Consider the following 14,516-nt stretch of genomic DNA (forward strand, 5'->3'; position numbering starts at 1 on the left):
AAAGGACACAAAAGTTATGATTGATGAAAGTAGTAAATACCAACGAGCCATGACAAAAGGCTATTCCGTTAATTGCACTATGCCTTGGATGAAAATTGATGGCTTCTCTACACAGAAGATGAGCCTTGATAATTTTTGCCCAAACTCAACACTAGGGCTGTTTCTCAATCTCGAGGATGCTGGCTTGGTAGTCGCGTACTTTCAAGTCACTTCCTTCAGGAACGAAGCAAGTATGCTTCCAAGCCACGGCTTCGGAAAACGAAGAAGAATGGAACAGGCTAACAAGTGTGCCACTCTCTCTAACGGTTTCAACATAAACTGTACTGAAAATAAACTCCTCACGATGTCTATCTAATTATGAACTTGCTTTACTTTCACGGAACACATTTTTGGTGATAACAAATGTAACAAAGTAACATATTTACCAACACATGACATGTTCTACGCCACTACATACTTACATTTAAATGTGTGCTGCGTTGGTTCAGCCATTCTCCACAAGGGTTTTTGAAATTGGCCCGTGCTCAAAGCATTGTGGGGATTGTGGGGACGTGAAGTCTTCCCATGTGCAGCCTCAAAATTTCCCTCAAACCAAGGACGTGGCCTCGGTGGAATTCCAAGTATGCTGGACATTGGAACGGTCCTGCTGTGCCACTTGATGACGTAGCATCCTTGAAATATTGGCTTGGAAGCCAGTATCCTGGAGATTGAGAAACGGCCTAGGTATCTAGGAGGGCACAGTATTGGTCAAATTATTAAGTACACATTGCTTCCAACTAACCATATTTGATACCTAAACTAAACCTGTTCCACACCTATGTAGATGTCATGGGCTCATCTGGGATTTGAACCCGGGACCTCTCGCACCCGAAGCGAGAATCATACCCCTAGACCAGGGATGGGCAACTTTGATGGTGGTGGGGGCCACATCATTGATATACTGGCCACCAGGGGGCCGCAGATTCACTTGGAACACACACACACAGAAATGCCATGTGTTGTATGTAATTATTAACAAATATACTAAGTCTGACATCTTCATTGACATTTTACAATCAAAGGGAACATCCCCAAAAACTGGGAACATCCTCTAATAAGCTCACTAAACAAATATCAGTTCACAGAAATGTTATTTCATTTTTACAAGTGGCATGTTTGTATTGAACAGGTTATTAAACAGTGGAATACAACTATTTTAAACTATTGGAAAGCACGGAAAATGTGTGTGTATTGAGATTAACCATTAGAGGACATAAACATGAAGTCATGAACACTAACCCAGACATTAGTTATCTAACTTGAACCTAAAACATTTGTAGCCAGTCTCTGCATTCCCCTTATTCCACAATAAGGGGAATGTCAACACAGACACCTGTCAGCCCGCACTCTGCTGTTCCTCAGCACCACTCCCCCTCCCTCCCGCTGAAATTATGAATGAAAAGCGTAGTAATCGATAACACGGCAGGGTCCGTGACAGTTTGTTTTCATCTGATTTCAAATAAACAAAGTCTTGGTTTTAAGAATATTAAACTTGTTTCGCCAAATTCAGATGATAAAAACAACTGTTAAGCTTGTAAAGGCATAATTACAAGAGGCAACTTAACGTCAGAGCAGGAATAACAACAGCCGGTGTTTCTTGTGAGGGTTTCCCCGGGAAACAAACACAATACACACAAATGCGTCACAGATTATTTCGCGGTATTTTAAATCATCTACGCAGCTCGCGACGTAACTAGGAGTCTAGTGGACGGTATCAGTACTACAAGTAAAAAAAGAAAAAAAAATTAAATTTTTTTTTTTTTAATTAATTACGTTGTTTATAAATTAATCTGAGGGCCGCAAAAAGAGGAGGTGGGGGCCGCATGCGGCCCGCGGGCCGCCATTTGCCCATCCCTGCCCTAGACCAACGAGCCATGACGATAGGCAATTTTTCACTCTTCCCCACGACAGCCTGCTTAAATGACAATGCAAAATACTTTTCCATTAATTGCACTTTGTCCTCAATGAACACAGCTTGGATAACAATGTATGGCTTCTCTACACAGAAGATGAGCTTTGATCATTATTTGCCCCAATTCATCACTAGATTTCTGGCAGTTCAAATTGTGAAGTACACATTGCTTACAACAAACTTGTTTTGCCACCTAAACTTAACCTGTTCCACATCTTTGAAGACATCCTGGGCTCGTCCGGGATTTGAACCCGGGACCTCTCGCACCCGAAGCGAGAATCATACCCCTAGACCAACGAGCCATGACAAAACACAATTATTTCACAATTATAGACACAATCGCGGGCCAGTGATTTTTATATAGTCCACAATGCTAGTGGAGGACGCTCAGGTACTGCGGACCTTTAATTTATTATCTGAAACGATGTAATAACTTTTAAAACTTGTTCCAGTCACTTGCATTCAGCAGCAGCAGGCCATTCACTTTGATTTGATCGTTATGAAATGTCATAATTTCGACAATAAAGAAATGATACATAAACGTTATCTTGCACATTTTATCCAACCATCTCCGTTTCTAACTTTCAATATATTTTAAAAGAGATCTCTCTCTCACTTACTGAGTGCGGGGGCGGGGCCTCACAGACACACTGCACCTCTCTCACTCACAGACACGCTGCAGCGCTGTGCAAAGTTCACACAGGTCTGCCGGTAATGAATATTACATTTTGTGAGGAAACTTTTCCAATAAGTATTCCAATAAGTATTCCAAAATGTATTCACTTCAGGTTTACGAAAGTAACTGTAATCAGATTACTCGTTTTTGAAATGTAACGCCAGCTGAATACAGTTAGCCTACTTGATTTTTATATTCTGCGTAACGCCGTTACATGTATTACGTTACAACCAGTCTATGGTTACAACCCAACCCTGCTTCTAGGCAGCGCCATATAGATAGAAGAGTTACGACAACGGAAGTCCAAAAACGGTTATCGTCACGTGGTTCATGTAGACGAGGATCGTTCCCCGGAAGTTCATGGCGGGCAATGTGAATGCATTGATAACAGGAGATAGAACTACGATTTTTGGTAATTATTAGTGAATAAAGGTTTTGATTTGCAATATTTATACAACAAATCGATATGTGTATGTATTTACATCAATATGTTTTAAAAAATAAAATCGAATTTGCTAATATTAAGTGATAATATTAGGATTAGTGTGAACAGCTAGTTTACATGTTACTAACAGTGCCTTGGTTAAAGAGCCTGTTGCTGTTTATTTATAGCTTTGAATTCTTTCAAACCAATATTATCTTCTTAAACTTGTATGGTAGTCAGGAGCATCACTTTCTAATGTTTATTGATACATTTAGAGGGAGGGGATCTAAAGTAATGCTTTAAAATTCAGATTGGATTCATTTCTACCATTTTCTTAAATTCATGGTAGTTTCAGTAATCCCATGGTAACTGAGGACAAGTTATCTAAATGACTAATGTCGTCTTTATGGCTTTCAGAAAGGACAGGAGACCGACAGGTGACTATCAAAGGACTAGCAGCAGCAGCAGGAGCAGCAGCAGCATGATGATGATGATGATGATGATGATGATGATGATGATGATGATGATGATGATGATGATGATGTTAAATGTGTTGTTTTAGGAACATCCATTGCAAATACATGGAATTCAATAAACATTGAATAGCATATCGTGCAGTTTGTCGGTGCCTTTTCCTCCGTGTTGTCCTGGTTTGCTGTGCTGCCTCCTAGTCGCCACCATGGTTTGCTGTGCTGCCTGGGGATGCTCAAATCGCTCAGAGAAAGGAGTACGAATGTACGGCTTCCCCACTGACACAGAGCGGAGGAAAAAATGGCTGGCTCAAGTCAGCAGGAGCAATTTCACGACCAACAGCAACAAAATATGTGATGTAATTATATACAAACACTGCATTTGCACTTTTTCACAAAACGAAAACCAGACCATTGGGAAAGCTTAATGTTTTGTTTAATACAAAAAAACAGGGAAAGGCTTGAAAAACACTGAGAGTTGAGACTCAGGGTGCAGGGTGAGGGTCTCAGTGCAGGTATTCAGGCTCCATTGAATCCCCCTCTGGTTCTTGTGCTGAGAGAGGGAGTAACAGACAGGAGAAAGGGTTATACACACACAGCACACCTATTGGATGGGAAATGCCTTGGGGAGATAAGGTGTTTACTTATATAAAACAGTAGTATTAAACTTACCTTGTGTTTTCACTCTCACTTAAGTCCCTCTCCCTTTGCCATCAATCCAAAATCAGCTGAGCTGCAACATTATACAGACAGGTAATAATCAACAGAATCACAAGGACACGATATGGCTCTGCTAAAAACACTCACTCTTACACGCACCAAAGTTATATTTATCTAATATTTAACTCCCTCCACCCCCGCATACAATCCCGTTTAGAAGCCCCTCTTCTCTAATTCAACATGTTGGACGAAATGACATTAAGAGAACGGAATTTACAATTAAAAGGCTGTTCAACGTGTGTTGCTAACTTGCTTCGGTATGCTAGTGTAACCGATGTATAACTTCACTTGTTTATATTTCAGTAAAATCATTGTCCATACTTTATTTGTAAAACTTGTCACTGTCACTTTATATTTTAGATGCTTTTATTTTGAAAAGTACGTTTTATTTTGGTACTCTTGGTACCGGCACATTTCAGCAGACTCGCGCTGCTTTCCTCAGTTAGCTTCAGGCTGCACTGAGGAGAAGTAAGTGGAACGAGTGGTGTCATAAATGTTGTATTTTATATGTTAACAGATTGTTTAATGTTACACTTCACACAAGCCAAACCTATTTGCAGTTAGTATCTATATTTTGCCGTGTGACTAGTTTATATAATGTGCAGCGCTTCAAACTGTTTGGGAGCTTTCTAAAGTGTAGCTATATGCTAATCTAACATGTGGGTGTTTTCTTCCACTGAAGGTGTGAAGCTAGAAAGCCGATGAAGCGATTTCCTGCTCTAATTATTATATTCTGTTTTGCACAGGTATGTGGGTATTCTTTTTGTGTTTGTAACTGTAAATTGTATTGTTTGTTATGTATACTTTCCTGAGTTAGCTTCAGGCTGCACTGAGGAGAAGTGTGAAGCTAGAAAGCCGATGAAGCCATTTCCTGCTCTAATTATTATATTCTGTTTTGCACAGAGAATAAATCCCGTTTGGCAAGAAGGAAGTCGTTCTCATTTATACAACGCATACACAACGCAGAGACCACATGTGGCGTCAAACCAGACCGGTTACAGTGGTGCCGTGACCCGGATTCACAGTGCTTCAGACTGTTCCATCGTCGTTCCTGAGGCTGTGGATCAACACCAGCTTGGTCACCAGAGGTTGCTACACGCCGCACACTTACTTTCATGTATTGAAGAAAAGGAATTACATAGAGGAAACTGTTTTCTTTTTTTTTTTCTCTCTGTAATTGTTTTACATTCATTGTTTAGAGAGTACATTTGTCATTTCTGTATTTGATTGTATACTGAAGACCTTGAAGTTTGGTATACAGGGTTAAAAATGACATATGTTACTGGTAAAATGGATGGGGACAATGTTCTAACTGACAGTTTTAGTTTCGGTTTTGGAAGAGGGAAACCCATCAGCGGGTACCCTTTTATCCCAGTCAGAGGTACAGCTAATGTAGATTCGCCAGCTTTTTGTTCTACTCGCATGCTAGGTCATGTAGCATCTCCTCAGAGTGAGGAGGATTCACATTCAAGCCTTCCAGATACAAATGATCCAGCTTTAAATAACCTGATAACACACATTGCTCAGCAGGTAGGACAGACTATAAGAGATCAGTTAAGGGGGGAATGTGAAGCAAGGGGTGTTGGAGCCACACCAGCTCAGAGCGGTGTTGGCCAGTTACCCAGTGACCACACTTACCTCAACTTGACTGGTGCAAAGTTAGTGTTGCAGTCAGATGTGAGAGAGCCTCCAGTCTTCAGAGGAGATGGATCTGACAAGAACACAGTCTGTGAGTGGGAAGAGTTAATGGGAGTGTGTTTCAGGAAACGAGCCACACCTCTGAGAGAACAGCACATTGAGATAATGTCTAAGTTAATGGGCAAGGCTAAAGACATAGTGAGGATAACTCTGAGGAGCTGCCCATCCATGAAGCCTCAAGATAACCCACAATTGATCTATGACATCCTCAGACAACACTTTAGTGATGTGACCTATTCATGTATGCCCATGGCTGATTTCTACAGTACAGTTCCGGTGGCAGGAGAGTCCCCCGTAGAGTACTGGCTTCGGCTAAACAAGGCAGTTGATGCAGCGGAGGAGGGCTTGAAGAGGCTAGGGCGGAAGATGGAGGATTCTTGTCAGGAAGTAGCAATGATGTTTGTCAAATACTGCTCAGATCCCACCCTTGCTGCTGTTTTCAAGTTTAAGGCACCAAATAAGTGGACAGCTAGTGAAATCCAAGAGCATATCGATCGCTACCAAACTGAAATGAAAGAACAGGTGCTTTCCAAATCAAAGAGAGTTAAACCAGTGACAGTTCACGTCCAGGTTTCCGCACCTGACGTTTCAGAGACAATATGTCACCCACAGGAGTCATCTATGCAAGGTGAGAACAGCACAGCATCCAAGCCCTCTTGTAATGATGACTGTATGAAAATGTTAGTCAGTTTATTTGACAGAGCATTGTCACAGAACAACCAGGTTACACACAAACCACTCCCCTCTGATCCATTTCAACCGACAGCCTGCAGGGTCTGCCAGTCTCTAGATCATTCCACCCTTGCACACTGCAGGCAGAAACGCCTCTGCTTAGCATGCTTCGAGGCAAACCACATCAGGAAGAACTGTCCTAACCGTCAGGCTGGCCGAGGTTCTCCGGCTTTCCCGCCACAGAATTCTCCATCTTTAAACTAACTGGCCCGCATTTAGTGAGGGAATGTGTGGGAAACAGAGAAGAAACCCTCAACAGTGGTGATATTGAAACTAATTATATAAAAGCATGCGCAGCAGCACCAGCCGATGCTAAGGTAATAGTGCAAAATACACAGAGAGTGGGCCCTTTTGATGAGTTGTTTTACACCCCTGTTAGCATTAACAACACATTTCAGGTGCAGGGGATGCTTGACTCTGGTTCCATGGCTTGTACTCTCAGCGAGCAGGCAGAGCAGAAGATGTTGAGTGAGAATATACTCTCAGAATCCATTCCTTTGACTCAAGAGATTGTGCTAATAGGTTGTGGAGGGACACTTGGCAAACCCAAGTGTATGTACGAAGTGGAAATGAAACTGTATGGGGAGAGCTGTATCGTACCTGTTCTTGTGGTGCCTGGCCAACGAGATGACTTAATCATAGGCACAAATGTCATCAGATTTATCATGCATCAGCTGAAAATAACCAGTGACTATTGGCGCCTGGTTTCCAGTGGCAATCTTCTCCCAGAGTGTGAACAGTTCCTTGATCTCATGGCAAACTCATCCAGGTGGAGAGGCGAGGAGCTTCCAGACAGAATAGGGACCGTTAAACTCCAGCATGCGGTTACGCTAATGACTAAGAAAGAACATCTTGTTTGGGGTAAGTTGCCAAATAACGCTCCCATGTCTCCAGGCAGCACAGTAATAGTTGAGCCCACCTCATCCAAGTGCATGCCTCGTAACATCATGATCGGGCGTGTTATTACACCATTGTGGGGTGACAGATGGATCCCAATGAAAGTCACAAACGTGTCAGACAAGCCTATCACCCTGAAAAGAAACAGCAAGTTGGCCGACGTGTTCCCCTGTCTAGCTGTTGAAGAGTTTGAGGTTTTTCAAAGTACCAGCCAACTCAACAACGTTAAGGAGGAGGAAAGTCTAGGCAAGGCTAAACCTACAGATTTCAAGCAGCGACTACAACAGGTTGGACTCACTGAGGTTGATATCGATCAGTGCCAGGCTGGCCAAGGTGGGAAGGAGAGGTTGGTCGCGCTGCTTGAAAAGTACAATGACATTTTCTCCAAACATTCTATGGACTGCGGTGAGGCAGAGGGCTTCAAGCACCGCATCAGGCTCACTGATGAGAGACCATTCCGTCTCCCTTACCGGCGGGTGCCACCAGCCCATTACCAGAAACTGCGACAGGTCCTTTCAGAAATGGAAGAACAGGAGATCATCAGGAAGTCAGTAAGTGATTATGCCTCTCCCCTCGTACTTGTGTGGAAAAAAGATGGCAGTTTGAGACTCTGCACAGACTTCAGGTGGCTGAATGCGAGGACGCTCAAGGATGCGCACCCATTACCACACCAGTCAGACTGCTTGGCTGCCCTGGGTGGGAACACCTACTTCGGCACAATGGATCTGACTTCTGGCTTCTATAACATCCCAATGGCAGAGGAGGACAAGAAATACACTGCATTCACTACTCCAATGGGACTGTATGAATTCAACAGGATGCCCCAAGGTTTGTGCAACAGTCCTGCCTCATTCATGCGCATGATGCTCAGCATATTTGGAGACCTGAACTTCAGCAGTTTGCTGTGTTATCTTGATAATCTGCTTGTGTTTGCTGAAACTGAAGAAGAGGCGTTGGAGAGGCTGGAGGTTGTTTTTCAGCGGCTCAGGCTTCACAACCTTAAACTGAGTCCAAAGAAATGCCACCTGATGAGATCTTCAGTCAAGTTCCTAGGTCACATTATAGATGGTAATGGAGTGGCTATGGATCCAGCAAAAATTGAGGTCATATCAAAAATGTCAAAGTTGGACCTGATGGAAGACGATGGTTGCACACCATCAGTAAAGAGGATAAAGTCTTTTCTGGGGATGGTGTTCTACTATCAACATTTTATCTCTAACTGTTCTGCTATGGCCAAGCCACTGTTTGCTCTTACTGCAGGCCAAAAGAGACGAGGGAGAGTCAAGCTAAACTCCAATACCGGCTCCTTCAGGAAACTGAAACCCTCTGATTGGACAGAGGAATGTGATGCGGCTCTTTGTAATCTGAAAGACAGTCTCTTGAGCTACGTCGTCCTCTCACACCCAGATTTCTCTCGCCCTCTGATTCTATCTATTGATGCCTCTCTGGACGGGCTAGGGGCCGTGCTATCACAGATACCAGCTGGTGAAGAGAAAGCACGTCCCATTGCATTTGCAAGTAAGACTCTCAGTGGCTCTCAGAAGAGATATCCCGCCCATAGGCTTGAGTTTCTGGCCCTGAAATGGAGTGTGTGTGAAAAATTTAGCCATTGGTTAAAAGGCCATGAATTTACAGTATGGACTGATAATAACCCTCTTACCTACATCCTGACGAAACCGAAGCTTGATGCGTGCGAACAGCGCTGGGTGTCTAGGCTCGCTCCTTACACATTCGACCTGAGACATATACCTGGCACCAAGAACATAGTGGCTGATGCTCTCAGCAGAGATCCTTTCGCAAGATCAGTAAGCCACAGGCTCATCACAGAGCAGTACAGTCACCTTCTTGCTGAAGCCGAGGGTGTTAGTCACGACGGCATTCAAGACACTTTCCGACTCAAAGTCCAGTGTCAGTAGATGAAGAAGTTACCTGGTGGCAACATTAAGTCTCAATCTGACCCCCTCATGTGTCACAGTGATTCTGGAGCTGTCAAGGCTCTTTTGGATGTTCATGCTCAGTGGGAGATTGCTGCCGAGACGAGAGCTGTGGAGTTGGCTCAGACTGTCCAGGATCTTTTGCTGCCGGACCAAGACTCCCTTCCTGTGTTCTCGTTAGAGGAACTCAAGCACAGTCAGGAATTTGATCCCATTATTTCAAAACTCCTACCATTTGTGTTTCGCAACCGCCGTCCTTCCAGACGTGAACGATCAGGACTAGATGCCAAAGTTATGGTTCTCATCAAACAATGGGAGAGACTGAAGGTTCAGAATGGTGTCCTCTATCGGGTCACCAAGGATCATTTCAGTAAACAAAAGAGGCATCAGTATGTTCTGCCTGACAGTCTTAAAGAAAAAGCATTACATGGCATTCATGATGTTGCTGGGCATCAGGGACAGGCTAGGACCTTGCATCTAGCAAGACAGCGGTTCTTTTGGCCGAAGATGGAGTCTGATGTCAAAGAGTATGTCAAGTGCTGTCAAAGGTGCATTCTGGCGAAGACACCAGAACCCTCTGCTCGAGCCCCACTTGAAAGCATCAGGACGTCGGCCCCCATGGAGTTAGTGTGCATAGACTTCTGGAGTGCGGAGGATAGTAGGCAGCACTCAGTGGATGTTCTTGTCTTGACAGACCACTTCACAAAGCTAGCACATGCTTTTCCATGCACTAATCAGACTGCAAAACAGGTCGCCAAGAAGCTGTGGGATCATGTGTTTTGTGTGTATGGCTTTCCAGAGCGTGTTCACTCCGATCAGGGAGCTAATTTTGAGAGTGAGCTCATAGCAGAATTGCTCAAACTTTCCGGAGTCTCCAAATCACACACTACGGCATACCATCCAATGGGAAATGGAGGAACGGAAAGATTCAATCGAACACTTGGGAATATGCTGCGGTCTCTCTCTCTAAAAGAAAAACACAAGTGGCCTCAACAGATACAAGCTCTGACTTTTGCATATAATGCAACAGTACATGAAACAACAGGATATGCACCGTTCCAGCTTATGTTCGGCAGAACCCCGAGGCTCCCTGTGGATGTGATGTTCAAGCAAGTGTTGCATGATCCAGTGGTTGTTGATTACAAAAGCTATGCCAAAACGCTCATGTCACATCTTCATGAAGCAGTAAGAATTGCCCAAGAACACAGCATCAAAGAACAGGACAAACAAGCAAGTGGTTACAACAGAAAAGTGAGAGGCACTCACCTGAACTTAGGGGACAGAGTGCTCATTGCAAACAAAGGTGAGAGAGGAAAGAAGAAACTGGCTGACAAATGGAGTGCAATTGTGTACACCGTTAAAGACAGAAACCTGCAGACACACACATACAAGCTGGTGGACAGTAGTGGAAACACTAAGATAGTTCATCGAAACCTGGTCTTAGACATCAGCTTTTTGCCTGTGGTGACAACTGGAGAAGACTTGTGTGATACTGAAGCGGAGGAAAGGTCGTATACGACTGATTCCCTGGACTCTTTGGAGGATTCAAGAGGCAGGACCAGTATGTGGATAATGAGTGGATCAGAGGAAACCCGGAGTCAAATGATTATGAGTGAACGATCGTCTGAGGTGGATCAGTCAAGTCAGGGCATTCCAGAAGTGGACTGGTCTGCAGATGGTCCAATTCAGGGCTTCCCAAATGACCAGAACCGGTCCAGCAGAGACACTAATTTCGACAGCTTAGTTGCAGGGGCTGACTCAGACTCATCATTCATGTCACATGTACATTCAGGACACCTAAACACTCAGTCACATCCTGCAGACACAGGTCATGTCACAGTTACACAGGTACAATCGACAGTAGAAACTGAACCTGTAGTCAGGACAAGGGCAGGCAGGGTTAGCAAAAGAGTCAATCGATTCATTGAGTCCATGGTCCAAAAGCCTTTTGATTTAAGGGGTTTTGTGAGTTCAGTTAACCAGAGATCTCAGTCACTACTTACACTGTTTTAAAGTGACAAGCTTGTAGTTTTTTTGTTTTTGTTTGTACCTCTGATCTGGTGAATATGCTTTTTAAGGGACAATGTCTAATGTATGTGTAATATGTTACATGTTTGAGAGTAGCAGGGAGTTGTATGGTGTACAAGGCATCATATTGATCTAGGAGGGACTAAGGCTTGATCTCCCTTATGTTTTCTCTGAACCTATATAGTAGGTGGCTTTTACAGCCGATGGTAGAGCTAAGAGTTTTTCAGTTAACCCTGCACAAGTTTGATGTCAGTTGTCTTGGAGGTCAGAATAGTTTATTCAGAGGTACACTATGGTCTGAATTTTTGCGAAATATAGGAGGGGTGTATGTAACCGATGTATAACTTCACTTGTTTATATTTCAGTAAAATCATTGTCCATACTTTATTTGTAAAACTTGTCACTGTCACTTTATATTTTAGATGCTTTTATTTTGAAAAGTACGTTTTATTTTGGTACTCTTGGCACCGGCACATTTCAGCAGACTCGCGCTGCTTTCCTCAGTTAGCTTCAGGCTGCACTGAGGAGAAGTAAGTGGAACGAGTGGTGTCATAAATGTTGTATTTTATATGTTAACAGATTGTTTAATGTTACACTTCACACAAGCCAAACCTATTTGCAGTTAGTATCTATATTTTGCCGTGTGACTAGTTTATATAATGTGCAGCGCTTCAAACTGTTTGGGAGCTTTCTAAAGTGTAGCTATATGCTAATCTGACATGTGGGTGTTTTCTTCCACTGAAGGTGTGAAGCTAGAAAGCCGATGAAGCGATTTCCTGCTCTAATTATTATATTCTGTTTTGCACAGGTATGTGGGTATTCTTTTTGTGTTTGTAACTGTAAATTGTATTGTTTGTTATGTATACTTTCCTGAGTTAGCTTCAGGCTGCACTGAGGAGAAGTGTGAAGCTAGAAAGCCGATGAAGCGATTTCCTGCTCTAATTATTATATTCTGTTTTGCACAGAGAATAAATCCCGTTTGGCAAGAAGGAAGTCGTTCTCATTTACACAACGCATACACAACGCAGAGACCACATGTGGCGTCAAACCAGACCGGTTACACTAGCTTAATCTGTTATCTGTAAACGTTCCCTAAAACTACTAATTTAGGGATAATCCACTGACATCCTTTAATACACATGTTCATTAGAATCAGATGTACTGATAATATCCGCAATATACATCTTTAAACTTCTTCTTACCTTTAAAAGTCCGTCACGAACGGTGTATTATGCTGCAACTCCACAGCTCTGCCAGCCTTGGCGCTAACTTCCGGGGAACGATTGAGAGGCTCCACGATCCGCCATTGCTGTAAAAAAGTGGTCCATTGGAGTGAACGGAGATGTCGTAACTCTTCTATTAAATGGCTCTGCTTCTAGGCTACTGTCCCGCAGCTCCTGTCTCTCTGTTGGACTCCGTGGCAGCAGGGCTACTGCTGCGGAGGCGGAGCGCACAAAGCAGACTCTTCACAACGAAGGGTCACCTCTTGTTGAAGGCAGGGAAGGTTTCGCAGTACGCAGTCTACTGTCCAGCAGCTGCTGCCTCTCTGTTGGACTCCGGTACTGCACCTTACTCACAACGTTGTAAACAAAAAAATGGGTGGGAGGCGAAAGCAGTAACCAGTCACCCCCGTCGTGCGGGCCGGATGAGAATGTCTGGCGGGCCGGATGTGGCCCGCGGGCCGCCAGTTGGTGGTCACTGCCCTAGACCAACGAGCCATGACGAAAAGCAATTATTTCACCTTACCAACGATAGCCTGCTTAAATGACATCACAAAACACTTTTCAATTCATTGCATTATGCCTCAATAAACAAAGCTTGGATGAAAATGCATGGCTTCTCTACACAGAAGATGAGCTTTGATCATTATTTGCCCCAATTCATCACTAGATTTCTAGCAGTTCAAATTGTGAAGTACACATTGCTTACAACAAACTTTTTTGCTATCTAAACTTAACCTGTTCCAAATCTTTGAAGACATCCTGGGCTCGTCTGGGATTTGAACCCGGGACCTCTCGCACCTGAAGCTAGAATGATACCCCTAGACCAACGAGCCATGACAAAACACAATTATTTTACCTTACCAACGATAGCCTGTTTAAGCCTGGCTTCTCTTCACAGAAGATGAGCCTTGGTCAGTTTGTGCCCCTACTAAACACAAGGTTTCTAACAGGGCACAGGATTGGTCAAATTGTGAAGTAGACATTGCTTAATAACAACAATAGTTGATACCTAAACTAAACCTGTTGTTGATGTCGTGGGCTCGTCCGGGATTTGAACCCGGGACCTCTCGCACCCGAAGCGAGAATCATACCCCTAGACCAACGAGCCATGACGAAAGGCAATTTTTCTGTCTTCCCAACGATAGCCTGCTTAAATGACAATGCAAAACACTTTTCCATTCATTGCACTTTGTCCTCAATGAACAAAGCTTGGATGAAAATGCATGGCTCCTCTTCACAGAAGATGAGCCTTGGTCAGTTTGTGCCCCTACTAAATACTAGGTTTCTAGCAGGGCACAGGATTGGTCAAATTGTGAAGTAGACATTGCTTAAGAAGAACAATTGTTGATACCTAAACTAAACCTGTTGTTGATGTCGTGGGCTCGTCCGGGATTTGAACTCGGGACCTCTCGCACCCGAAGCAAGAATCATACCCCTAGACCAACGAGCCATGACGAAAGATAATTTTTCTGGCTTCCCCACGACAGACTGCTTAAATGACAATGCAAAACACTTTTCCATGAATTGCACTTTGTCCTCAATGAACACAGCTTGGATACAAATGTATGGCTTCTCTACACAGAAGATGAGCTTTGATCATTATTTGCCCCAATTCATCACTAGATTTCTAGCAGTTCAAATTGTGAAGTGCACATTGCTTACAACACACTTTTTTTGCTATCTAAACTTAACCTGTTCCACATCTTTGAAGACATCCTGGGCTCGTCCGGGATTTGAACCCGGGACCTCTCGCACCCGAAGCA

At 43.6% G+C, this 14,516-nt stretch overlaps 3 non-coding genes across 3 annotated transcripts in view; all 3 read right to left on the minus strand.

Moving 5' to 3' along the window:
- Positions 1 to 2,181: 2,181 nt before the first annotated feature.
- On the minus strand, positions 2,182 to 2,253 carry trnap-cgg (transfer RNA proline (anticodon CGG)). The gene has a single exon. It is a non-coding gene; the product is annotated as a tRNA-Pro (tRNA).
- Positions 2,254 to 13,789: 11,536 nt separating this feature from the next.
- On the minus strand, positions 13,790 to 13,861 carry trnap-cgg (transfer RNA proline (anticodon CGG)). Its single transcript has one exon. It is a non-coding gene; the product is annotated as a tRNA-Pro (tRNA).
- A 610-nt stretch (positions 13,862 to 14,471) lies between these two features.
- trnap-cgg (transfer RNA proline (anticodon CGG)) overlaps positions 14,472 to 14,516 on the minus strand; it is a 72-nt gene continuing 27 nt past the window's right edge. The window contains exon 1 of the tRNA in view: positions 14,472 to 14,516. This exon is cut by the window's right edge and continues 27 nt beyond it. This is a non-coding gene — a tRNA (tRNA-Pro).

Source organism: Pseudochaenichthys georgianus, chromosome 7, assembly GCF_902827115.2.
Source record: "Pseudochaenichthys georgianus chromosome 7, fPseGeo1.2, whole genome shotgun sequence".
Classification (NCBI taxonomy): domain Eukaryota; kingdom Metazoa; phylum Chordata; class Actinopteri; order Perciformes; family Channichthyidae; genus Pseudochaenichthys; species Pseudochaenichthys georgianus.